Source organism: Bufo gargarizans, chromosome 3 (genome assembly GCF_014858855.1).
Source record: "Bufo gargarizans isolate SCDJY-AF-19 chromosome 3, ASM1485885v1, whole genome shotgun sequence".
NCBI lineage: Eukaryota > Metazoa > Chordata > Amphibia > Anura > Bufonidae > Bufo > Bufo gargarizans.
The window spans coordinates 451,711,947-451,737,599 of record NC_058082.1 but is presented as its reverse complement, the minus strand read 5'-3'; the positions used below and the strand labels follow the sequence as shown (position 1 = coordinate 451,737,599).

The window sequence follows — 25,653 nt, the reverse complement described above, 5'->3', positions numbered from 1 at the left end:
ATATCATCTTTAGTCATCCATTACTGTTGGCAATACTAACAACTATAGAAGGACATAATTGTCCAACAGAGGAATGGAGACTACAAGACTACCATAGGAGAAGACACTGGACTTTCTATATTACATTTTTATATATTTTATATATATATTTTTTACTCATTTTTTTTTTTTTTTTTTTTTTTCACCAAGAATACTTACACCAACCAATACAACCTCACTAGGATCAATTTGTCCACCAAACAGACTGGACACTACTGCCTCAAAATTACCTTATTTATTTTATATTACATTTTACAATTTTTTAACCACTTATTTTTCTATTGCACATATGCACTAATTGCACTAGCATTTGCACCAACTGCAACTAAGTTTGTATTGAATACATGTCCGTGTCCATGTGGGAATCCCAATGAGCAACTGTATACGCCATTTTATTTGCATAATCTTATATCTTGTGAAATTGGTTATTAGACGGCTCCACCGGGTACCACAGTGGTTTGAGGTGCAGCTGCTGTGACTCACCCAGTCAATAATAAGAAATCTTGAAAAATATAATAGCAGACACCCTCTTATTTGGAGTCATATAATGCTTATAATAATGGACACAGATGATGATGGATTATCAATGTATTGGATATATCATTATTAAAATCACAGGATAAAAATATGCAAATAATTAGTACGACAATATAAATAATGAATAATAAGCAGTCTCAAATAGAAAAAGGAAGAAATAGTAGCTCCAGGTGTCCAATAATTTGCAGAAAAAGTAGTGTACAAAATAGAAAATCAATCTAGCACATATAGTCCTTTTATTTAAGAAAGTGATATAATCTCGATTGACATGAAATTCGCTAGCAAATTTTCGGGTTGTAGCTGATCCGAATTTATAGTTCCAATCACAAACACTAGTAGATACTGATATAAAGTTTAAAATGTTTGATAAAAATACAGAAAACCCTCTTGTCGATTAATACTGTGTAAGAAGGAGTCTGTTAGAGAACTTATGTACAGGGTGAACATTTTCAGGTAGCTTGTGCCTTAATGCGGCGTCCCGCAACTTCTTCGGCACCTAAAATCGCTTAGCTCTTTTTTTTGTTCTCCCCTACGCAGCTCTTTCAGTTGTAGATCGATTATAGCCTTACCCGGACTAGGCCTCTGCATCCCACGTGGAGTCTGGTATTGCGCTTTGCCTGGATTAGAGGGTACGATTTGTTTGCGCTGTCCTCACCAAATATCCTACACACGTGACCGGGATGTAGTTGAACCGGAAAAAGGGCAAAGCCAGTGACGCAATCAAATCACTGATTATGTGAACATTCGTGCTGGAGAGCTCCGATTTTATTATTTTTTTGTTATTGCAATTCGATAAAATCCATAATAGTTCTAACTCGGGTCGAGGTGATAGTGAGTCACCAAAACTTCCTCAAACCAATTGAGTAGGGGACTGTGCATGAATGATAGTTTATATAGAGTATGTCCAATTGGGTGGTTTCAATTAGATTTGGTCCACCTGAAGCAATTGTTTTCACCTTGTAAACTTTGGGCCTCCTTTTTAGTAGGATGTATTGCAGGCACCAGTTCTATAGAGACCTTGAGGTGCCAAGATATTAGAAAAAGAAATCCACAAATGACCCATTTTGGAAACTGCACACCAGAAGGAAACCCTCTTGTCATAATACTTATATATTAATATTATATATATTAATCTTATATCTACATTGTATATATTTTTTTAATTTTATTATACAATGTAGATAGTTCTGCATAAGACCAGATGAGGAGTGCTCGTCTATACAATATATCATAGATTCAAAACTTGCTGATTGGGTGAATCAGATTTTGAGCACCCGATACATGGTTACAATCAGGTGAGCCACCCAAACCAAGTTGTATTATTCAATGTTGCAGCATAGGCATGATTGTGGCAGCAGTAGCAGCCGTACAGAACTTGATAGTATGCAAGCTGCAGCAGTGGCATGATGGAGGTGGCAGCAGGAGTCATACAGAACATGATAGTAGGCACGTTGTAGCAATGGCCTGATGGTTGAAGTGGCATGCTGGATAGGGCAGCAGCAGCCGTACAGAATGTAATAGTAGGCAGGTCGCAGCAGTGACATAAGAGCGTTGCCGGCAGCAGCCGTACAGAATGTGATAGTAGGCAAGTCGCAGTAGTGGCATGATGGAGAGAGCAGCAGCCGTACAGAACATGAATGTAGGCAGGTCGCAGCAGTGACCAGATGGAGGTGACAGCAGCAGTTGTAAAGAACATGAATGTAGGCAGGTCGCCACAGTGGCATGATGAAGGCAGGCCGCAGCAGTGGCTTGATGGCAGAATGACATGATGGAGGCAGGCAGCGATAGTGGCAAGATGGGGCACCTAACAGGGCTCCAGATGGCGACCAAAACGGTCGCCAATGCGCCTTAAAATTTGCAGATGGCGACAAGACTTTTCAGTCTTGTCGCCATTTGCGACTGTACCGCCGCGATCCTGCGCAGCCTATGTTCTCGTAGCACAGTCAGTGGAGAAGGAAGGAGTCCCTCCCTCTCCACTGTGACGCGGCCGCCACTACCACCAATGGGGAGATAGCAGGGAGGAGGAGGGGAGGAGCTGTCGCCACTGCGCTACCAATGAATGTAAAACATAAGTATAGGCAGCGGTATGACAGACCCGGCACCCGGCCTCAATAACAGGGCATGGGATCTGCGGTAATTAACCCCTCAGGTGCCACAGATCGCATGCCCTGTTATTGAGGCCGGGTGCCAGGTCTGTTATACCGCTGCCGACAGGAGTTAAAGAGGACCTTTCATGGGTACAAAGAATATTAACTTATTAGTAGTAGGCTACATAGAGCGGCACCCAGGGATCTAAGTGCACTTACTATTAGTCCTGGGCGCCGCTCCGTTCGCCCGCTGTGGCCCCCGGTAATTTCAACATTCAGAGCAAGGAGGAGGAGACGTCAGTGTCTGTCCTTCCCCCTGACAGCAGCGCTGACCAATCACAGCGCAGAGAGAGGGAGTTGTTTTTTTCTTCCTCTCTCTGCGCTGTGATTGGTCAGCGCTGCTGTCAGGGGGAAGGACAGACACTGGCGTCTCCTCCTCCTTGCTCTGAATGTTGAAATTACCGGGGGCCACAGCGGGTGAACTGAGCGGCGCCCAGGACTAATAGTAAGTGCACTTAGATCCCTGGGCGCCGCTCTATGTAGCCTGCTACTAAGTTCATATTCTTTGGACCCACGAAAGGTCCTCTTTAATTACATTCATTGGTGATGCAGTGCGCCCTCCCAAAGAGCCCCCCCCCCATTATCACTGACCACAAGTCCCCCCCCCCCCATTGTTATATGGTGGCCACAGGGTCCCATCCCCTCCATTGGTGGCAGTGGCAGATTACACTGCTGGGGCTCAGATCGTTACCATGGCAGCCAGGATGCTACTGGAGCCCTGGCTGCCATGTTCAGCTCCCTGCTGCTGTGTGCACAGAGCACAGGGCAGCAGGGAGATGTGTGAGATCCTATTCACCCTGATAGAGCTCTATTAGGGTGAATAGCACAAGGGATGAAAAGATCCAGATTCTAGTCCTAAGGGAAGAAATGGTTATTAAATAAAAAGTTAAACAAAAAAAACACCAAAATACTAAAAGTTTAAATGGCCCCCTTCCCAGTTTTACATATAAAATTTACAAACAATAAAGAATTAACATATTACATATCGCCACGTCCCAAAAAGTGTGAGCTATTAAAATATAAAAAAATATTTCCGCTCGGTGAAGGCCGTAACAGAAAAAAAATAAACTCTAAACCACACAATTCGCCATTTTTAAGTCACCTTGTCCCCCAGAAGATGTCCCTGGATTTGAGAGGTATGTGGTGCTGTTTTCTCCTATATGTAGTGCTGGCTCACTACTGTGACCTGCGTCTCATCTTCTCAAAGTCCTTTTTTTAAAATTATATGCATTTTAAATTTGGCGACTAAAAAATGTAATTTGGCTCCTAACTTTTTTAGTTTAGGAGCCAATGGTCCTGGTCATTTTTTTTTGTCTGGAGCACTGCCTAAAGCAGGGCCAGATCTACTCATCAGCCTCAGCTGGAGGATTGTGGATATCCTCCTGAATCCAGGCTTGGTTCATTTTTTAAAAATTTATGTTTTGGACACTGGAAGAGGATACCTTGGTCCGTTTGTGTGTCACCACGACCCCTGCAACGCTGAAAACCCTCTCCGAGATGACACTGGAGTCTAAGCAAGAATGACGAAAGGGAGCATGCTGTGCTAGTTCGAGCCACTGTTCCAGTCTGCCTGCTCAGAAACCCATGGGGTCAGGGAACAGGGTATGTGCCAGAGACTGGCCAAAGTTTAGGTAGGCCTGAACCTGGGCAATGAGGTGGGAGCTGGCAGCTTGCTGACTGGCCTCAGCCTAGAGCTGCACGTGGAAAAACTGCTACATTATGTTGGCGAGACTGAAATGGCTGCTGTAGCTTTTGCTGCTTGTGGCGCCATGAGGGGGGTGACTCTGCGATGAGTGGAGAAGGGCCTCCCTTTCAGACACACTGGCGGCAGGCGGCTGCTTGTCGTAAACTGCGGCAAGCTGCGTGCACGATGTTTCTGGGTAATAACCTAATTTTTCCTCCCTTTCTGTGAGAGAAAAATATTCTCCCATTTGGCTTGGTAGCAAGGGTCTAAAAAGCATTGTTATCCAGTAATCATCAGACTGCTTGATGTCACCGAACCACCTGTCACTGCGTAATCAAGTAAGCATACAGGTCACTAAATGGCCTGCGTACCATTCTTTCCACTTCCGCCCCACACTGAGACGATTGGGTGTCATGGCTGGTATCACTGTCATCATCATCCTCTTTCTCCTCCAACTCTGAATCCTCTTCCCCCTCCTCAAGTGGCACACTCCCCCACAGTTTCTCACTGTGGTTACCCAACAGCTACAGGGTGGACAGCAAGATGTGTTAGTTGTTCCTCCTACTTCTCTACTTGTTGCATGAGCATCAGCGTCTTTTCAAAAATACATATGAAGGACAACTGCAACATGAACAGCATAAGCTGCCACTGCCCAACCTGGAATCAACATATGCTCCCTGCTCAGGTCTGGTGCATGACCAAATTGTTCACGACTTTCCATTGCTCGTACAGACGCTTGAGCATATGCAATGTTGAATTCCAGCGAGTTGGAACATAAATTAAACAGTGTAGCTGCAGACATTTCTGATGCTGTAAGTCCAGAAGAACATTTCTCACCACATGAGAATGGCTGAAAAGAAGGACAGTCTCTTGGACATTGCCAGCACCTTGCGCAAGCCAGTGCATTTTAAAAAAAAGGCCATGTAGGGAGCATGTGTTACTTCCCCCATGTTCAGGGCATCCAGGATGTTGCGCCCATTGTCGCTGACTACCTTGCCCAGTTGCAGTCAGCAGGGTGACAGTCAGCAGAATGTTTGCTATTTGATGTACTTTAGCTGAAACTGCTCACCGGTGTAGCTACTGTTGTCCAGGCCGATCAACTTTAACACAGCATGGCAATGCTTTACTTGCCACATCTGATAGGAAGCAGGGGTAGTATGAGCAATGCTGTTTCCTGCTGCTGTTGGGGACGGGACCGTGTCTATGGTGGAGGAGGCAGATAAGTGTCTGCTTTGTGAGCCATATGGTGGGATGGTGTCAAAAGGACTTTGTCTTATTGGGCCTAAACCACCTACAGTGTCAGTGGCATCACCAGATCCCAAAGCAGCCGTGACCCTGGCTATTCTTTGGGAGGTACGTAGGCTCTGCTCTTTATCGCTTCCGCCACTGCCCTTCACTGATGTTGCCTCCTTCTCAGCACCCCGATCCGGCCCCCAGGTCCTTTCCAGCAGTCTTCATCGGAGTCCTTACCCTTACCTGCCGCTTTTATCAGATGTTGAGATATCATGGTCAGCTCCATAGCTCCCCGCCTGCATTTTCACGACTTCCACTGTCGCTGCCCCCATCGCAAATGCCGTGGCTACATGTGCCACTATTACCACCACCATCAACAAAGGTATGCATAGGGTCCCCGGTCTCCTCCCCAAACTCCTCCTAAGGGCAGCCAATGGTGACAGCTCTGGCACAAGTCGTCAACAGGGAGACTCTCTTGACAATGTGCCATTGGGCATGTTTTTTTTTTTCTTGCCACTTCTTAGGAAAAAGGAAGGTGCGGGAGGAACGCTGTGACCCCTAACTCCAAGGAATGATGTCGGACTCCAAGGAATGATATCGGACTTCAATGTCACCTCCACATTATCCTGCTGCGTCTGAAAGGAAGAGTGAGCCATCCAATTCACAATCTCATCCTCTTTCTCCTCAACCATAATGTTACGCCTTTCTGAAGTCAACAAAGACAACTGCGGCCTACTACTACCACTACTTCTGGCCAGATAACTGGTGCTGCAACTACCCACATTCTGGCTCTGAGTCTTTTGTTTGGAACCCTTCCATAGCCCTGACATTTGGGCCTCTCATATAATGTTGTGCATTACCCTGTTTATTGTTGTAGTAATCACGTATATATTCTGGTTTAAATGAATTGAACAATCCCAAAAAATAATTAAATTCCAACCGTTTGGAAATATGATTCACAGAAATGGACGATCAATTTCTTGTTATCACTCATGGGTAGATTGCTGTCCAACCCTGTGTTTTGCTGTAGTAATCATGTATACAGTTCCAAGAAAAAGTATGTGAACCCTTTGGAATGATATGGATTTCTACACAAATTGGTCATAAAATGTGATCTGATCTTCATCTAAGTGACAACAATAGACAATCATAGTCTGCTTAAACTAATAACACAAAGAATTAAATGTTACCATGTTTTTATTGAACACACCATGTATGCATTCACAGTGCAGGTGGAAAAAGTATGTGAATCCCTAGACTAATGACATCTCCAAGAGCTAATTGGAGTGAGGTGTCAGTCAACTGGAGTCCAATCAATGAGATGAGATTGGAGGTGTTGGTTACAGATGCCCTGCCCTATAAAAAAACACACACCAGTTCTGGGTTTGCTTTTCACAAGAAGCATTGCCTGATGTGAATGATGTCTCGCACAAAAGAGCTCTCAGAAGATCTACAATTAAGAATTGTTGACTTAAATAAAGCTGGAAAGGGTTATAAAAGTATCTCCAAAAGCCTTGCTGTTCATCATTCCACGGTAAGACAAATTGTCTATAAATGGAGAAAGTTCAGCACTGCTGCTAAGCTCCCTCGGAGTGGCTGTCCTGTAAAGATGACTGCAAGAGCACAGCGCAGACTGCTCAATGAGGTGAAGAAGAATCCTAGAGTGTCAGTTAAAGACTTACAAAAGTGTCTGGCATATGCTAACATCCCTGTTAGCGAATCTACGATACGTAAAACACTAAACAAGAATGGATTTAATGGGAGGATACCACAGAGGAAGCCACTGCTGTAAAAAAAAAAAAAAAACATTGCAGCACGCTTACAGTTTGCACAAGAGCACCTGGACGTTCCAAAGCAGTACTGGCAAAATATTCTCTGGACAGATAAAACTAAAGTTGAGTTGTTGGGAAGAAACACACAACACTGTGTGTGGAGAAAAAGAGGCACAGCACACCAACATCAATACCTCATCCCAACTTTGAAGTGTGGTGGTAGGGGCATCATGGTTTGGGGCTGCTTTGCTGCGTCAGGGCATGGATGAATTGCTATCATCAAAGGAAAAATGAATTCCCAAGTTTATCAAGACATTTTGCAGGAGAACTTAAGGCCATCTGTCCACTAGCTGAAGCTCAACAGAAGATAGATGTTGCAACAGGACAACGACCCAAAGCATAGAAGTAAATCAACAACAGAATAGCTTAAACTGAAGAAAATACACCTTCTGGAGTGGCCCAGTCAGAGTCCTGACCTCAACCCGATTGAGATGCTGTGGCATGACCTCAAGAAAACGATTCACACCAGACATCCCAAGAATATTGCTGAACTGAAACAGTTCTGTAAAGAGGAGTGGTCAAGAATTTCTCCTGACCGTTGTGCACGTCTTATCTGCGACTACAGGAAACATTTAGTTGAAGTTATTGCTGCCAAAGGAGGTTCAACCAGTTATTAAATCTAAGGGTTCACATACTTTTACCACCTGCACTGTGAATGTTTACATGGTGTGTTCAATATAAACATGGTAAGATTTAATTATTTGTCTGTTATTAGTTTAAGCAGACTGTGATTGTCTATTGTTGTGACTTAGATAAAGATCAGATCACATTATATGACCAATTTGTGCAGAAATCCACATCATTCCAAAGGGTTCACATACTTTTTCTTGCAACTGTATATGCTGGTTTCATTAAATTGAACAATCCCATATAAAATTAATCTCCAACCGCTTGGAAATGGAATTCACAGAAATGAACAATTGAGGCTTGATGCTCAATTTCATGTTAACACTCACAGGTAGATTGCTGTCCTACCCTGTGTTTCGCTGTAGTAATCATGTATATATACTGGTTTAAATAAACTGAACAATTCCCCCAAAAATTAAATTCCAACCATGTGGAAAAGGAATTCACATAAACGGACAATTGAGGCTTGACGCTCAATTTCACATTATCACTCACAGGTAGATTGCTGCCCTACCCTATGTTTTGCTTTAGTAAATTAAATTGAATTTGTTTAATTAAATTGAACAAGTTCCAAAATACATACAGTATATAATTCCAACCGTACAATTGAGGCCTGACTATTAATATTGTGTTAACACTCACAGTAAAATTGTAACCCTAGTGTGTTGGTGTAATGATCACCTATATGCTGGTTTCATTACATTCAATAACATCCTCCCCCTAAAAAAAATAAAAAAATAAAAATAAATTGGAACTCAACTGTGTGTGTGGAGATAATAAATGGATTTAGCCCTAATGTTTCATTCTCAATCAATGATGTGTATATGGTTTTTCAAACTAAAACCAAAATAAAAAATTAAATTAAATATGTGCGATGACCTGACACAAAGTTATCACTAGTATTCTATATGCTAGATTGACGGTAGAACACATGTTGTACAGTTTTCTCTTATTCCATCCCCTACTCCCCAAAAAAAGATTTATATAAAAATGAGGAAAAAAGTATTTCTTTGCAGGTAGCTGCTTTTAAGGTTTGGAGCAGCTGCAGTTCTGTTAGGAGGCACAGCCTAACTCCTCTCCTGGCTTGGTCCAAAGTGGTTCACTCACCCTTAAATTATAAATTAAAGAACATTTTGGTGTTAGTTTTACTCTCTTTGGCAATGAGTCTCCCTGTCTATAGCTTGGCTGCCTTTATCTGTTTTCTACATATTATATTTTCTTCATTGTGGTTTTTCAATGCTTCTTTCATGTTTTAGTGATTTAAATACTTTCCTTTTGTCATTTATTGCGCCCTTTACATTTCTATTTATCTACATTTTTCTTCTTCCTCACCCTTTTATTTGCTTTTAAAAATATCCTATTTTGTGGATGTATGTTTATTTTTGAGGACATTGTCCCAGTTAGTCACTCTACGCTGGTCAAATTTAGCTTTTTGGAAGTTTGAGGTTTTTGTGCCTCTCTGAAGAAACACTCATTTGAATGACAATTGGAGGTGTGTGTCTGTTGCTCTGTCAAGTCTATTGGTTAGGTCCTCATGCACACGACCGTTGTTTTATTCTGTGTCCGTTGCGCCATTTTTCGTGATTTTCTGCGGACCCGTTGATTTTTAATGGGTCCGTTCAAAACTCGGCTAATGCCATCCGTGTCCGTGATCCATGGTTTCAGTCAGTCAAAAAAATATAACCTGTCCTATTATTTTTGCGGAAAACGGTTTGCGGCCCCATTCAAGTCAATGGGACCACTAAAAAACGCGGAGGCACACAAGATTGTCATCCGCATCCGTTTTTTTCCTATCATTTGCATGGCAAACCTGTCTTAGACTTTTTTTTTACATTCCTTTATGTCTGGTGGTCCTCCAAAAATAAAGGAAGACACGGAAACAAAAACTGAAATGCATCACGGAACAACGGAACCCCGTTTTGCGGACCGCTAAAAAATACTGTTGTGTGCATGAGGCCTAACACTAAGTCCAGTATAGTAGGATCCTTAACCATTTGGGAAAGGTAGTTGTCCTTAGTTATTGCCAAGGATCTGTTTCCTTTATGAGATCCAATGGTTTCAGGTTCCCATCCCATGACTGGGTAGTTGAAGTTCCCATAATAACAACCTCATTATGATTTGCCACCTTATCTATTTCCCTTAGTAGTAGATTTCCTGTGGACTACCCACAGTGACGCCACATGTTAATTTCCCTCACTTTTATCTTCCCAGGACTTGTGGTTTAGTCAGGACTTTATATAAATTCAAACCCTCCTCCTTTCCAGTTTTTGCGATCCTGTAACCCGGTAAGTCAACTGCCCAGTCATAAAAATCATCAAGCCATGTCTCAGTTATCCCACTTTGTCATAGTCCTCCTCTGACATTACTGATTCCAGTTCACTAATTTTATTGGTCAGGCTTCTGGCATTAGTATTAGTGTTGGGCGAGCATGCTCGGCCGAACACTAATTTGACTCGAGCATCGCGATGCTCGGCACATTGTGGTGTTCGGCCGAATACCGCGTGTGCTCGAGCGCGATGCTAGAGTCTCCTCTCCGCACGTTTGTTGGCTGCTACGCAGCCAATAAATGTGCGAGTAAGTACTGCCATTCACTTTAATGCCGTAGCCATGTTGGCTACTGACATTACAGTGATTGACTGGCCGAAACGCGTCATCGCACCCGATGACACGTGTTCGGCTCAGTCTTTGTCAGGGAGAGCTAGAGAGCAGAAGGGAGAGATAGTGTAGGAAGTGAAATAGGAATATTTTAGCTTTTATACTTGTTATAGACTCCAAAGTCCTTTTTAAGGACTATTGTTGTGTGTGGTAGCAATATATATTTTTAGCGCAACCTGCGCCAAATTGCTAAAACTTATTAGAGACCCAAAAGTCCTTTTAAGGACTATAGTTGTATATGGCAGCAATATATATTTTTAGCGCAACCTGCGCTAAAAAGCTTGCAATTGTTTGGCCGCTGCAGACAGCGACATTATCTGTGCTACATCTCCTGTGTAACATCTCCTGTGTAACATCTCCTGTGTAACTTTTTCCGTAGACAGTGTCCACTGCGGACAATTACATTACCTGCGCTACATCACCTGTATAACTTTTGCGTATCCGAAGTATCAGTGACAATAATGCAGTGTAATTTTTTATTAGCCGCTGGTGACAGCGACATTACTTGCGCTATACCTCCTGTTTAACGTGTGCGCATCCTAAAAATATCTGTGACATTCTGTGTACTTTTTTTGCGCACACACTTACAAAATCTGCGCTACTGTGCGTTTGACATTGTTGCAAGCATATATATACCATTCAATATGCGCAAGGCGAGCATTAAGGGACGGGGAAGTGGCCGTGCTGCTGATGGTACACGCAGAGGCCGTAGCCCTGGGCGCGGTGAAACTGTGCCTGCTGCCAGAGCACAAGAAACACACTTACCTATGATACCTAGCTTCATGTCCCAGTTTGCAGGGTGGTGCAGGACACCACTCTCGAAGTCAGACCAGTGCGACCAGGTGGTCGGTTGGATTACAGCAGATAATGCTTCCAGTCGATTAAGCACCACCCTGTCTTCCACAAAAACTAGTCTCAGTAGCCAAGAGTCTGGTCAACAGCAGGGGCGTACATAGAAATCAATGGGCCCCATAGCAAGAATCTGAATTGGGCCCCTAACCTCACCCACTACCCAGCCCTGGCCCATCCCACCTCCTGTCCTGGCTCCTCCCCTGCCACATCCCCATTTGCCAATAAAGAAATGTATACATACTGTACGTTCGTACGTATTCGTACTGACCCAGAGAATGAAGGGCACAGGTCAGTTTTGTGGCAAAGGGAATGCCATAGGAACAAAACTCTGTGGTATCTGAATCTATGGGACTCCTGTGGATATTCCATAAAAGTTTTATCTGCAGTCCTATGTAACATTTCAAATAACACAGTGATAACTCTCTGAGTACAGATAATGTAGTAAATGTCACCTGTAGTCCTATGTAACACCACAAATAACACAGTGATAGCTCTCTGAATACAGATAACACAGTGATGGCTCTCTCTGATTACCGAAAATGTAGTAGTATTACCTGCAGTCCTATGTAAAACCACAGATACCACTAGTGCTGATAATGTGGTAGTGTTACCTGCAGTCCTATGAATTAAACCACAGATAGCACTAGTGCTGATGTGGTAGTGTTACCTGCAGTCCTATGTAAAACCACAGATAACACTAGTGTAGATCATGTGGTAGTGTTACCTGTGTCCTTAGTGTGCTTCCCTGTGCCTCTCCCATGGACTCCATGCTGGCGGTGCTGCCTCCTCTTTCTTCTTTCTCTTGCCCCACACAGAACGTCCTGATGCAGCTGCGTCAAGACATAGGAACACTGTGGGCCTGGTGATGGTGAAACAAACACAGACACAGGGACAGACACACACACACACACATACAATAAATATGATTACTTCACACATCACTGCTCCTGCCTGTCTGCTTTGGTGAAGCCGGGCTATGTCAGGTTTTAGCAGAGTGGGCACAGGACAGTGGACACAGGACGCGATATATATGTGAGCACAGTTGAATGAGTGCAGGGCAGGAGCATGCATACACATTGCTCCTCCTGTCTGTGTCCACTGTGCTAAAGCCAGACGTCACCAATCATATCCCCCCTCCCCAAAGGTGACTGATGACCACTTGGGGGGTGGGTGGGTTGGGGGAATATGATTGGTGGCTATGTGTACGCTCAGCATCAGCAGCAAAGAGTTAGAGGGGTTATCCAACCCCTAATGCCCCCGAAATGTCTGGAGGGGGGGGGGGGAGTAGGGGAAAGCACACTGTTCTCTATGAGCCTCCCTCCCCTGAGTCCTCTATGAGCCTATATGAGCCCCTCCAACCCCTAATGCCCCCCAAAATGCTCAGGACAGTGTGCTTTCCTCCTACTCCTCCCCCCTGGGCATTTTGGGGGAAATTAGGGGTTGGGGGGCTCATTGAGGACTCGGGGGGGATTCATAGAGGACAGTGTGCTTTCCTCCTACTCCCCCCCTTGGTATTTTGGGGGGCATTAGGGGTTGGGGGGGACTCATAGAGGCTCATAGAGGACTCAGTATGGGGGAGGCAGATAAATTACAGAGTAGGAGGAAAGAACACTGTCCTTTATGAGCCCCCCCATCCCTATGAGTACTCTTGCTGCATCATGAACCAACTAGACCTTGCCGGGTGCAGGGTGCAGCATGTGTCGCCTTGCTCTGGGAGGGCCGCAGTTTGAGGATGTCTGTTTTAGATGGTCAGATCAGCAGCAGGCCCTCGCCCCTAATGTTTTAGATGGTCAGATCAGCAGACCCTTGCTCCAATAGTTTTTGAGGGTCACCAGCAGGGTGTGTATGATGCCCTACTTTATGTGTAATAAAGGGTGTATTGTAGTGTCGGTTCCTTGTAATTTTTGGCAGCCCTTTCACTTAGTGCATAGGCTTTATGAGTGTAGGAGTCCCACTACCTGAACATTTGTACCACAATGTGAATGAGGCCCTCCTTTATGTGCCATGTTGACTCTTATAAAAATAAACAAGGCCTGGATTGCCCCTGACTTCTCTACTCCACCAGAGGAAAGCGGCTGAACATAAAGGCACTCTAAATGTGTCTTTTATGGTATATTGGGTAGACTGTATTCCCATGCCCCCCTTCCCCCACTAAAAAGGGTATATGGTTCAATCTCCCTTTTTCTCATCCTTCTCTCCTATCAACATGCTTATTAGGCTGTCCTCGCTGCTAATGTTTAGAGGGTCAGCTCAGAAGCAGGCCTTCACCCATAATGTGTTAGAGGGTCACCAACAGGCCCTCGCCCATAATGTTTTTGAGGGTCACCAGCAGGCCCTCAACCATAATGTTTTTAAGAGTCACCATCAGGCCCTCGCCCATAATGTTTTAGATGGTCAGATCAGCAGCAGGCACTCGCCCCTAATGTTTTAGAGGGTCAGCTCAGCAGCAGACCCTCACCCCTAATGTTTTAGATTTTCACATCAGCAGCAGACCCTTACCCCTAATGTTTTAGATGGTCAGCTCAGCAGCAGAACCTCACACCTAATGTTTAAGATGTTCAGATCAGCAGCAGGCCCTAGCCCCTAATGTTTTAGATGGCCAGATCAGCAGCAGGCCCTCACCCCTAATGTTTTAGATGTCAGCTCAGCAGCAGACCCTCAACCCTAATATTTTAGATGGTCAAATCAGCAGGATGCCCTCGCCCCTAATGTTTTAGAGGGTCAGATCAGCAGCAGGCTCTCGCCCCTAATGTTTTAGAAGGTCAGATCAGCAGCAGGCACACACCCCTAATGTTTTAGAGGGTTAGCTCAGCAGCAGACCCTCACCCCTAATGTTTTAGATGGTCACATCAGCAGCAGTCCCTCGCCCCTAATGTTTTGGAAGGTCAGATCAGCAGCAGGCACTCGCCCCTAATGTTTTAGAGGGTCAGCTCAGCAGCAGACCCTCACCCCTAATATTTTAGATGGTCACATCAGCAGGAGGCCCTCGCCCCTAATGTTTTAGATGGTCAGATCACTAGCAGGCTTTCACCCCTAATGTTCTAGAGGGTCAGCAGCAGGCCTTCGCCCATAATGTTTTAGATGGTCAGATCAGCAGCAGGCACTCGCCCCTAATGTTTTAGAGGGTCAGCTCAGCAGCAGACCCTCACCCCTAATGTTTTAGATTTTCACATCAGCAGCAGACCCTTACCCCTAATGTTTTAGATGGTCAGCTCAGCAGCAGGCCCTAGCCCCTAATGTTTTAGATGGCCAGATCAGCAGCAGGCACTCACCCCTAATGTCTAAGGGGGTCAGCTCAGCAGGAGGCCCTCACCCCTGATATTTTAGATGGTCAGATCAGCAGCAAGCCCTCACCCCTAATGTTTTAGATTTTCACATCAGCAGCAGACCCTTACCCCTAATGTTGAAGATGGTCAGATCAGCAGCAGGCCCTAGCCCCTAATGTTTTAGATGGCCAGATCAGCAGCAGGCACTCACCCCTAATGTCTAAGGGGGTCAGCTCAGCAGGAGGCCCTCACCCCTGATATTTTAGATGGTCAGATCAGCAGCAAGCCCTCACCCCTAATGTTTTAGATGTCAGCTCAGCAGCAGGCGTTCGCCCCTAATGTTTTGAAAGGTCAGATCAGCAGCAGGCTCTCGCCCCTAATGTTTTAGAAGGTCAGATCCGCAGCAAGCACTCGCCCCTAATGTTTTAGATCAGACATCCTCAAACTACGGCCCTCCAGCTGTTACAAAACTACAACTCCCAGCATGCCCGAACAGCCTTCAGGTATCAGCCTACAGCAGGGCATTGTGGGAGGGCCGCAGTTTGAAGATGCCTGTTTTAGATGGTCAGATCAGCAGCAGGCCCTCGCCCCTAATGTTTTAGATGGTCAGATCAGCAGGCCCTTGCTCCAATCGTTTTTGAGGGTCACCAGCAGGCTGTGTATGATGCCCTACTTTATGTGTAATAAAGGGTGTATTGTAGTGTCGGTTCCTTGTAATTTTTGGCAGCCCTTTCACTTAGTGCATAGGCTTTATGAGTGTAGGAGTCCCACTACCTGAACAATTGTACCACAATGGGAATGAGGCCCTCCTTTATGTGATATACAGGTTGTATCGGAGTGCCTCTTCCTCTTAATTTTTGGCAGCACTTGCACTTTATATACAAGTAAATATACAGGAAAGAATATTTCCTAACAATTTTTCCTCTAAAATCGATTTTATCTTCGGTTTTGTACGTATTATTGTCAGTCTCTAAAATTGCCGTACTACTCGGACTACATCATTCTAAGCAGTGACCTGGGAGTCGACAATGCATCCAGACACCCTCCCCATGCTGTTTCCGAACCATTTCAGTGGTGTTTCCATCTCTGACCTTTTCATGTGAATTTCATTCCATTTCTGACCTTTTCATGTGAACCAGACACCCTCCACTCTTCAGAGCAGTGGATGCCTGGTTTAATGCTCGGGTTCTCCCATTGCCTTCCATTGTGCTTGGGTGCATCCCAAGTTGTTCTACTCGAGCACCCGGGCACTTTGGTGCTCGACCAACACTAATTAGTATACATACAATTTAGAAAAGTTTGGATGTTTTTTACCGTACACCTTTCCTTATGACCTGTTCTATTCCATCCCTTCAATTCCCCCCTCATTTCCATTACCTCACCCCAGGTCTCTATCCGCACTGATCAGCCATTGATCTAATGTGTATAGGAGCTTCCAAACTCTCCCGCAGTGGCACATGCTGGGAGAAGAAGGATTGGGAATGATTCCAACATGCCTGAAATTTTGTACCCATGGGAGATAAGCCACTGCCAGAGGGGTCTGGCAGCAGACTCAGAGGAACATGCATGTGCATGGGTGTAGTTGGGAGAAATGAAACAGCTGTCAGTTGAATGAGCGCTCGGGTGAAAATGATTTAATGTTAAGGAGTACATACAATTTTTCAAAACAAACAGTAGGGGCAGCACTATAGTGCCTCAAAATACATAGCCATGCCCAAACAATATAATGCTGCCTCTATAGTTCTATAGCTCTCCTTTTAATATATATACATGAAGATATGTACTTTAGTTACGCTAGATTCACATCTGCGGCTGAGGTTCTGTCCAGCACAAAAAAGGTAAAAATATAGCTGCATGCATCGGTATTTTGTCCATCATAGATGTGAACCTAGCCTAACTTGACAGGCATTTCCCATTAGCTACTAAACAGGCCTTTTGACTGTAACTGTACCACAAGTTTGAATCAAAGTTTTGAAACATCAAAAACGTATTCAAAAAACCTCTAGAGACTAATTCATACATTCATTTTGATCCTAGATGGAAAAAAGTAACTGTTTAGAACAAACTTTTACATTGTTTTTCAATTAAAGAACCTAATCAGCATCTCCAGAGATGGCTGATTGCACCTGTATGCATAATGAATAATGAGGATAACGTGGATCCCAAAAGAGCTGCTAAAATCACAAAACATACATCTGTCTTTTATAGCATAAATCCATGTATTTTAACAATCTTTTTTATTTTGCATTAAAAGGGTTATCCAAGGCCCCCCCATATGCCTGGGCCCCTCACACTGATTCTACTTACCTGGCTTCTCACTCCCTGCGCCTCTTCTGGTCCCCACACTCCCTCCACAGAAAACGTGCTCTGATGAAAACATCCGGTGTCGGGGGTAGGGGGAAAGCCAATGGCAGGTGGTGACGGGGACGAGGCTCCCTAGCGTTACCCGCGATGCTAGGGAGGCTTGTGCCCGTCACCGCCTGCCATTGGCTGTCCCCCCCGAAACCGGACACGGATGTTTTAATCTGCGCACGGGGAGAAGAAGCTGCGGCAAAGCGGGGACCAGGAGCAGCGCAGGAAGCGGGGGGCCAGGTAAATAGAATCAGTTTGGGGGGCCATTTCCAGCCTCGGATAACCTTTAACCGCCTCCGGCCCGCCTAACGCAGATCTGCGGTCCCCGAGATTTCCTGTGAACGCGCGCACACAGGCGCGCGCGTTCACAGGAACTGAAGGTAAGTGAGTGGATCTCCAGCCTGCCAGCGGCGATCGCTCGCTGGCAGGCTGGAGATGTGATTTTTTTTTAACCCCTAACAGGTATTTTAGACGCTGTTTTGATAACAGCGTCTAATATACCTGCTACCTGGTCCTCTGGTGGTCCCTTTTATTTGGATCGACCACCAGAGGACACAGGTAGCTGTGTAAAGTACCACAAAACACCACCTACACTACACTACACCCCCCCCCCCTGTCACTTATTAACCCCTTATGAACCCCTGATCACTTCATATAGACTCCCTGATCACCCCCCCATCATTGATAACCCCCCTGCCATTGATAACCCCCCTGCCATTGATCACCCCCCTGTCATTGATCACCCCCCTGTCATTGATCACCCCCCTGTAAGGCTCCATTCAGACGTCCGTATGATTTTTACGGATCCACAGATACATGGATCGGATCCACAAAACACATACGGACGTCTGAATGGAGCCTTACAGGGGGGCGATCAATGACAGGCAGGTGATCACCCATATAGACTTCCTGATCACCCCCCTGTCATTGATCACCCCCCTGTAAGGCTCCATTCAGACGTCCGTATGATTTTTACGCATCCACAGATACATGGATCGGATCCGCAAAACACATACGGACGTCTGAATGGAGCCTTACAGGAAGGTGATCAATGACAAGGGGGTGATCACCCATATAGACTTCCTGATCACCCCCCTGTCATTGATCACCCCCCTGTCATTGATCACCCCCCTGTAAGGCTCCATTCAGACGTCCGTATGATTTTTACGCATCCACAGATACATGGATCGGATCCGCAAAACACATACGGACGTCTGAATGGAGCCTTACAGGGGGGTGATCAATGACAAGGGGGTGATCACCCATATAGACTTCCTGACCACCCCCCTGTCATTGATCACCCCCCTGTAAGGCTCCATTCAGACGTCCGTATGATTTTTACGGATCAACAGATACATGGATCGGATCCGCAAAACACATACGGACGTCTGAATGGAGCCTTACAGGGGGGTGATCAATGACAAGGGGGTGATCACCCATATAGATTCCCTGATCACCCCCCTGTCATTGATCACCCCCCTGTAAGGCTCCATTCAGACGTCCGTATGATTTTTACGGATCCACAGATACATGGATCGGATCTGCAAAACACATACGGACGTCTGAATGGAGCCTTACAGGGGGGTGATCAATGACAAGGGGGTGATCACCCATATAGACTTCCTGATCACCCCCCTGTCATTGATCACCCCCTGTAAGGCTCCATTCAGACATTTTTTTTGCCCCAAGTTAGCGGAAATTGTTTTTTTTTTTGTTTTTGTTTTTTCTTACTAAGTCTCATATTCTACTAACTTGTGTCAAAAAATAAAATCTCACATGAACTCACCATACCCCTCACGGAATCCAAATGCATAACATTTTTTAGACATTTATATTCCAGACTTCTTCTCACGCTTTTGGGCCCCTAAAATGCCAGGGCAGTATAAATACCCCACATGTGACCCCATTTCGGAAAGAAGACACCCCAAGGCATTCTGTGAGGGGCATATTGAGTCCATGAAAGATTGAAATTTTTGTCCCAAGTTAGCGGAAAGGGAGACTTTGTGAGAAAATACAAAAAAATATCAATTTCCGCTAACTTGTGCCAAAAAATTTGATGAATTCGCCATTCCCCTCATTAAATACCTTGGGGTGTCTTCTTTCCAAAATGAGGTCACATGTGGGGTATTTATACTGCCCTGGATTTTTAGGGGCCCGAAAGCGTGAGAAGAAGTCTGGGATCCAAATGTCTAAAAATGCCCTCCTAAAAGGAATTTGGGCCGCTTTGCGCATCTAGGCTGCAAAAAAGTGTCACACATGTGGTATCGCTGTACTCAGGAGAAGTTGGGGAATGTGTTTTGGGGTGTCATTTTACATATACCCATGCAGGGTGAGATAAATATCTTGGTCAAATGCCAACTTTGTATAAAAAAAATGGGAAAAGTTGTGTTTTGCCAAGATATTTCTCTCACCCAGCATGGGTATAAATTTTTTACACATTTTGATTTCAAACTACTTACCACACATTAGGGCCCCTAGAATGCCAGGGCAGTATAACTACCCCACAAGTGACCCCATTTTGGAAAGAAGACACCCCAAGGTAGTCCGTGAGGGGCATGGCGAGTTCCTAGAATTTTTAATTTTTTGTCACAAGTTAGAGAAATATATTGGCAAAAGACAACATTTCCAATTTTTTTATACAAAGTTGGCATTTGACCAAGATATTTATCTCACCCAGCATGGGTATATGTAAAATGACACCCCAAAACACATTCCCCAACTTCTCCTGAGTACGGCGATACCAGATGTGTGACACTTTTTTGCAGCCTAGGTGGGCAAAGGGGCACACATTCCAAAGAGCACCTTTCGGATTTCACCGGTCATTTTTTACAGATTTTGATTTCAAACTACTTCGCACACATTAGGGCCCCTAGAATGCCAGGGCAGTATAACTACCCCACAAGTGACCCCATTTTGGAAAGAAGACACCTCAGGGTATTCCGTGAGGGGCATGGCGAGTTCCTAGAATTTTTTATTTTTTGTCACAAGTTAGTGGAATATGAGACTTTGTAAGAAAAAAATAAAATAAAAAATAAATCATCATTTTCCGCTAACTTGTGACAAAAAATAAAAAGTTATATGAACTCACTATGCCCATCAGTGAATACCTTAGGGTGTCTACTTTCCGAAATGGGGTCATTTGTGGGGTGTTTGTACTGTCTGGGCATTGTAGAACCTCAGGAAACATGACAGGTGCTCAGAAAGTCAGAGCTGTTACAAAAAGCGGACATTCACATTTTTTTACCATAGTTTGTAAATGCTATAACTTTTACCCAAACCATTTCTTTTTTTTACCCAAACATTTTTTTTTAATCAAAGACATGTAGAACAATAAATTTAGCGAAAAATGTATATATGGATGTCGTTTTTTTTGCAAAATTTTACAACTTAAAGTGAAAAATTTCATTTTTTTGCAAACAAATCATTACATTTTGATTAATAACAAAAAATAAAAAAATGGCAGCAGCAATGAAATGCCACCAAATGAAAGCTCTATTAGTGAGAAGAAAAGGAGGTAAAATTCATTTGGGTGGTAAGTTGCATGACCGAGCAATAAACTGTGAAAGTAGTGTAGTGCAGAAGTGTAAAAAGTGGCCTGGTAATTAAGGGGGTTTTAGCTAGCGGGGTTGAAGTGGTTAAGTAGCAGTTTTTCACTCTCCATCCTCATTGTGCTTCCTTATTCCCTGTAGGTCCCCTACCCCTCTGTTCCTACATGGTTTTCCCTGTTACCTAAGTACTTGTACTTGTATATTGCTTTGCAACTTTTGACTGCTATTTTAGGACTGCAAAACCCCCTTACATAAAATTCAAGTACATGGCACACTCTGGATCCTTAGCATGGTTGCCAATGTTATAAACTTTATTTTAAGCAACCATTCAGCACTGAGCCCATCATGAACATTTCTGCATCTGAGAAGTATGGTGTAATTTGAATTACACAGTGATATGTTGATAATGCAATATATTTTACCAAGTTAATTTTCATTAAATATCTAATATACCATTCTGGAAGTACAATATTGCTAACCTATCCTAGGGATAGATCATTAATATCTGATCAGGGGGATACGACTCCCGGCACCGCTGCCGAATAGCTGTTTGACTAGGCCGTGGCACTCTGGTGACCACTGCAGTTTCCTCATATGTTACCGAGAACAGTGCTGTACATTGTATAGTGGCTGTGCTTGGTATTGCAGCCCAGGACCATTCACTTGGATGGGGCTGAGCAGCACATAGGCCATGTGACTGATGAACATATCACTAGCCTAGGAAGAGGTAGCAGAAATCAGCGATGAAATAAAAAAAAAGCCACCATGTGCAAATTATTAACCCGTCTCTCTGTGCCTGCGATTGTGTCCCTGAACTCAGGTACGGGTGCCAGCCTTCCTCACTCATCCCCGCTGCTGCACACCGTGCTGACAGGTACAGGCAGTGGGGTTCTCTGCTGTGGTCTGCACTCCTGCCGCATCCCTCTCCTGTTTCTGAGCAGAGCTTGCGCTCTGGCTCAGAGTTCCTTGTGTGCATATAGGGTGTGTGCAGGCATGTCTCTCCACCTTATATGAGGCAGCATGCGCATGCCTTCTACCTTTTCCAGTCTATGGCTGGTCTGCAGGATGTATTTAAAAGGCACCTCCTTGTCCAAGTTCCTGTGAGCGAAGGTGTTACTATGATATGCCATTACTGTGTACCGGACCCTGTATCTTGTTTAAGGAACATTGCCTTACTGCCGCCTGCCCTGACCTTGTATCTTGTCGTACAGATTTTGCTATCTTGCCGTTTGCCCTGACCTCAGACCTCGTTTACGGACTTTGCCATATTGCCGCCTGCCCTGATCTCGGACCCTGTACCCAGATCTTGCCTTGCCTCCGTCTGATCAGCCATCTGGAGGCCAGTCCAGTGGGTCCATACCCAGGTTCTCGTTTCCTCGTATTACAACCCCCCCCCCTCAGAGGTAGGGCCTGATGTAACCCTCAGGAAAGTCTATCCTCACCATGAGAGGTATTGTGAAGAACGAGGATTACACTTAGTTATCCCCCTCTGAGGAGGTTTGTCACATGGGACAGCGGGTTCACACGCGCTGACCATTACACACATGGTGGCTTTTTCCCCTCTGAAGTCAATGGGAAGCTGTTGATGTTTTGAACTTGGATTACGCTGTGGAAAACAGCAGTTTTCCAAAACGGAACTCAAGTGGGATCTTTGCCGTGTGAACATGCCCTCAGAATTTTAATATGAAGGACTGCCACTGGAAATTTACCACATTACCTTTGGTGAGTGTATTTGTGAGTGATAATTCACAAATACAGTCACTAGTAAGAAATACCTTCACTACAATTTGCATCATGTACCTTTCTAACAGGTGAGAGAATAACATTATTTGTGGGAGTGTTTCTTTAAAGGTGTGCTTCTCAGTTTTTCTGCTCATGTACCAAACCTCTGCCTGCCTACTGACTCTGATACTCAGCTGCCCATCCCTTTGACCTGTTTCACATATAAGCACGAACTCGGACAGCCCTGACCGTGACCTGTTTCCTGGGAGTTAGACAGTAACTACCAGGATACCACCAGGACAGCGCCCTTAGGTTTAGCCCACAGCAAAACTGGTTAGTTGGCACAGTGGGTCCACACTCACTGTCCATAACAGCTCAGGCCATGGAACCCGCTGTCCTACCCTTTATGCGTCTCCGAGAACTCTTCCAAGAGATGGCCCAGCAGCGGTAACATCAGAACCAAATACTGTCATATCTGTATAATGTCTCTGCCTGCCTAAACTCTCTTTTCACAGCCACCAACAGCAGCCACCGCATCTGTACCACCTCTACAGGCCACATTTCCGCTGGAAATCTTGGTCCTAGTCTGTCACCTCTACCAAATTATATAAACAGTCTATTTGCATTTTTAATTGCTGTCCTATCAATTCCCCACCGACTGGTCTAAGTTGGTCTTTTTAATGTCCCATATAGATCTTCACTTGTGAAAGTGTGCCATGGAAGTGGCACATGAGAGAAGATCCCCACATCTGGCGCCTACATTTCAGAAACCTCTGCATCCTCCTCGACATCAGCTCCTGAATCCATGCAGGTGGAAGAAGTTAGATTCTCTGTTGAGGAATGTCAGCATAGACATACTAATGACCTTTGCCTATATTGTGGAAACAAGGGACATCATGCCAGTGTTTGCCTTAATAATCTGTTAAACTCCCAAACCTAGGGTCCATAGGAGAAACGACCTTAGGTGATCACTCATCCGCTCCAAAATTGACTATTTCTGTGGAATTATCCTGTGATGGTATTTGGTTCACAGTGCAGGCTCTCATTGACCCTGGTTCAGCAGGTAGATTCCTGCATCAGGCCTTGGTGGACCAGTACCATATTCCTGTTCGGCGTCTAAAGACCTGTTGATGGGAAGTCTCTTCATGGTGCCTTGAATACTCAGGGACCCTCAGCTAATGGCTGGGGAACGATTTGGGATCATCAGGCAGCAACATGGAGAGGACGTCAGCGATTAGGACGCTGGATGACATGGTAAGTGTTGCAGCGTCCACCCCCACACTGATTAGCGGGAGGGTGTTGGATATGGAACCTAACACATTGACCATAAAAATTACCTATCTCCAGTCATCTCATCTCATCTTTTTTTTTTTTTTTTGCCCACTTAAATTTTTAGTAACATTTGTGTTCTGTTGACAAATGTTAAAGCCAATGCCCTGTCTTGGTCCTTTGATCTGGCTGACCAGGGGGAGGGTCCACAACACATTATTGATCCAACTAACATAGTTGCAGTTACCTCTTTCCAGCTGAGTAATGTTCCTTCTGGTAAAACTCTTAAATGTTTAGCCATGAGAAGAGATCCTTATCTGCGGGATCGCTCTAACCTTGCCAGACATCCTGCTTTATTTAAAACTACTGAATTGATTTTTTAACACTACTGGTGGCTATCTGTTTCTCAAGATATGGGGACTTTGTTGCTGTATATCTTACTTCTGCCCAAAATAAGGTTTCCAGACAAAATCCTGCTGGCCTTCTTCTTCCATTGAGGTACCATGGAAACTCAGCCACGGACTTCCTCACCAACTTTACCTTCTTCCTCTGTATTTACTGTAAAATGGGTAGTGGTGGAGCAGTTATGGCCCACTTCATACCTTTTGGAAGTGGGCGAAAATGGCCCACTTCATACTTCTACCTGGATTGCCCTCTGCTAACACTCTGGCTAAGTTATTAATTGATCAGATATTCCACCTACATGGTTTGCCTGCTCAGGCTACTTTCACACTGCCATTTCTGGGTCCGTCTGTGAGATCCGTTTCAAGGCTCTCACAAGCGGCCCAAAACGGATCAGTTTAGCCCCAATGTATTCTGAATGGATAAGGATCCGTTCAGAATGCATCAGTTTGGCTCCATTCAGTCTCCGTTCCTCTCTGGAGGGGGACACCAAAACACTGCTTGCAGCGTTTTGATGTCCGTCTGCTGAAACTGAGCCAAACGGATCCGTCCCGACTTACATTGTAAGTCAATGGGGACGAATCCGTTTTTACTGACACAATATGGTGCAATTGAAAATGGATCCGCCTCCCATTGACTTTCAATGTAAGTCAAAACGGATCCGTTAGCATTATCATGAACAAACAAAAAAACTTTTTTAAAATTTTTGTTCTTGGTAATGCAAACGGATCCGTTCTGAATGGATACAAGCGTTTGCATTATAGGTGCGGATCCGTCTGTGCAGATACCAGACGGATCCGCACCTAAACGCAGGTGTGAAAGTAGCCTACATGTATCCGAGCAGGGGTTACAATTTACCTCAAAGCTTTGGAGGGCTGTCTGTAAGCTCCTTGATATCGTTCAGGATTTCTCAGCTTATTATTATTACCCACTAACCAACAGGCTGGTGGAGTGTGTGAACCAAATACTTGTCAACTACCTGCATAATTTTTTATCCATACACGATGATTGGGCCACTCTGCTTTACAATATTATGTCAGTGAATCGTCTGGAAAATCTTTTTTTTTTTTATTGTCTATGGTCACCAGATAAGAACCCTTCTTCCTATACCTGTTTCTTCCAGAGTCCCTGCAGTCGACTCTACTGTGAGTAATTTTTTTCAGATCTAGAGAGAAACTAAGGCTTTACTGTTAGAGACAGATTGCCGATAATCGCAGGCACAGGATATATCCTTAAATCTCTCCTGGAGAGTCTGGCTTTCTTCAAGGAACATCGGACTTCCAAGCTGACACCTCGTTTCACTGGACCTTTTAAGGGTGCTTAGTCAATTGAATTGAATCTTACAAATTACGCCTTCCGCTTTCATTATGCATATCTAATGCCTTCCATGTGTCGCTTCTTAATCCACTGGTACCTAATCAGAACTTCAGTCCAGATGTCCTCTTCCAGCTGTCATCTCTGAAAATGTGTATGAAGTGAAGAACACCC

General features: G+C 44.6%; 1 pseudogene; it reads left to right on the top strand.

Annotated features, from left to right (window-relative positions):
- The window catches only part of LOC122931664, a 42,841-nt pseudogene extending 18,695 nt beyond the window's left edge, over positions 1 to 24,146 (top strand).
- Positions 24,147 to 25,653: the final 1,507 nt, after the last annotated feature.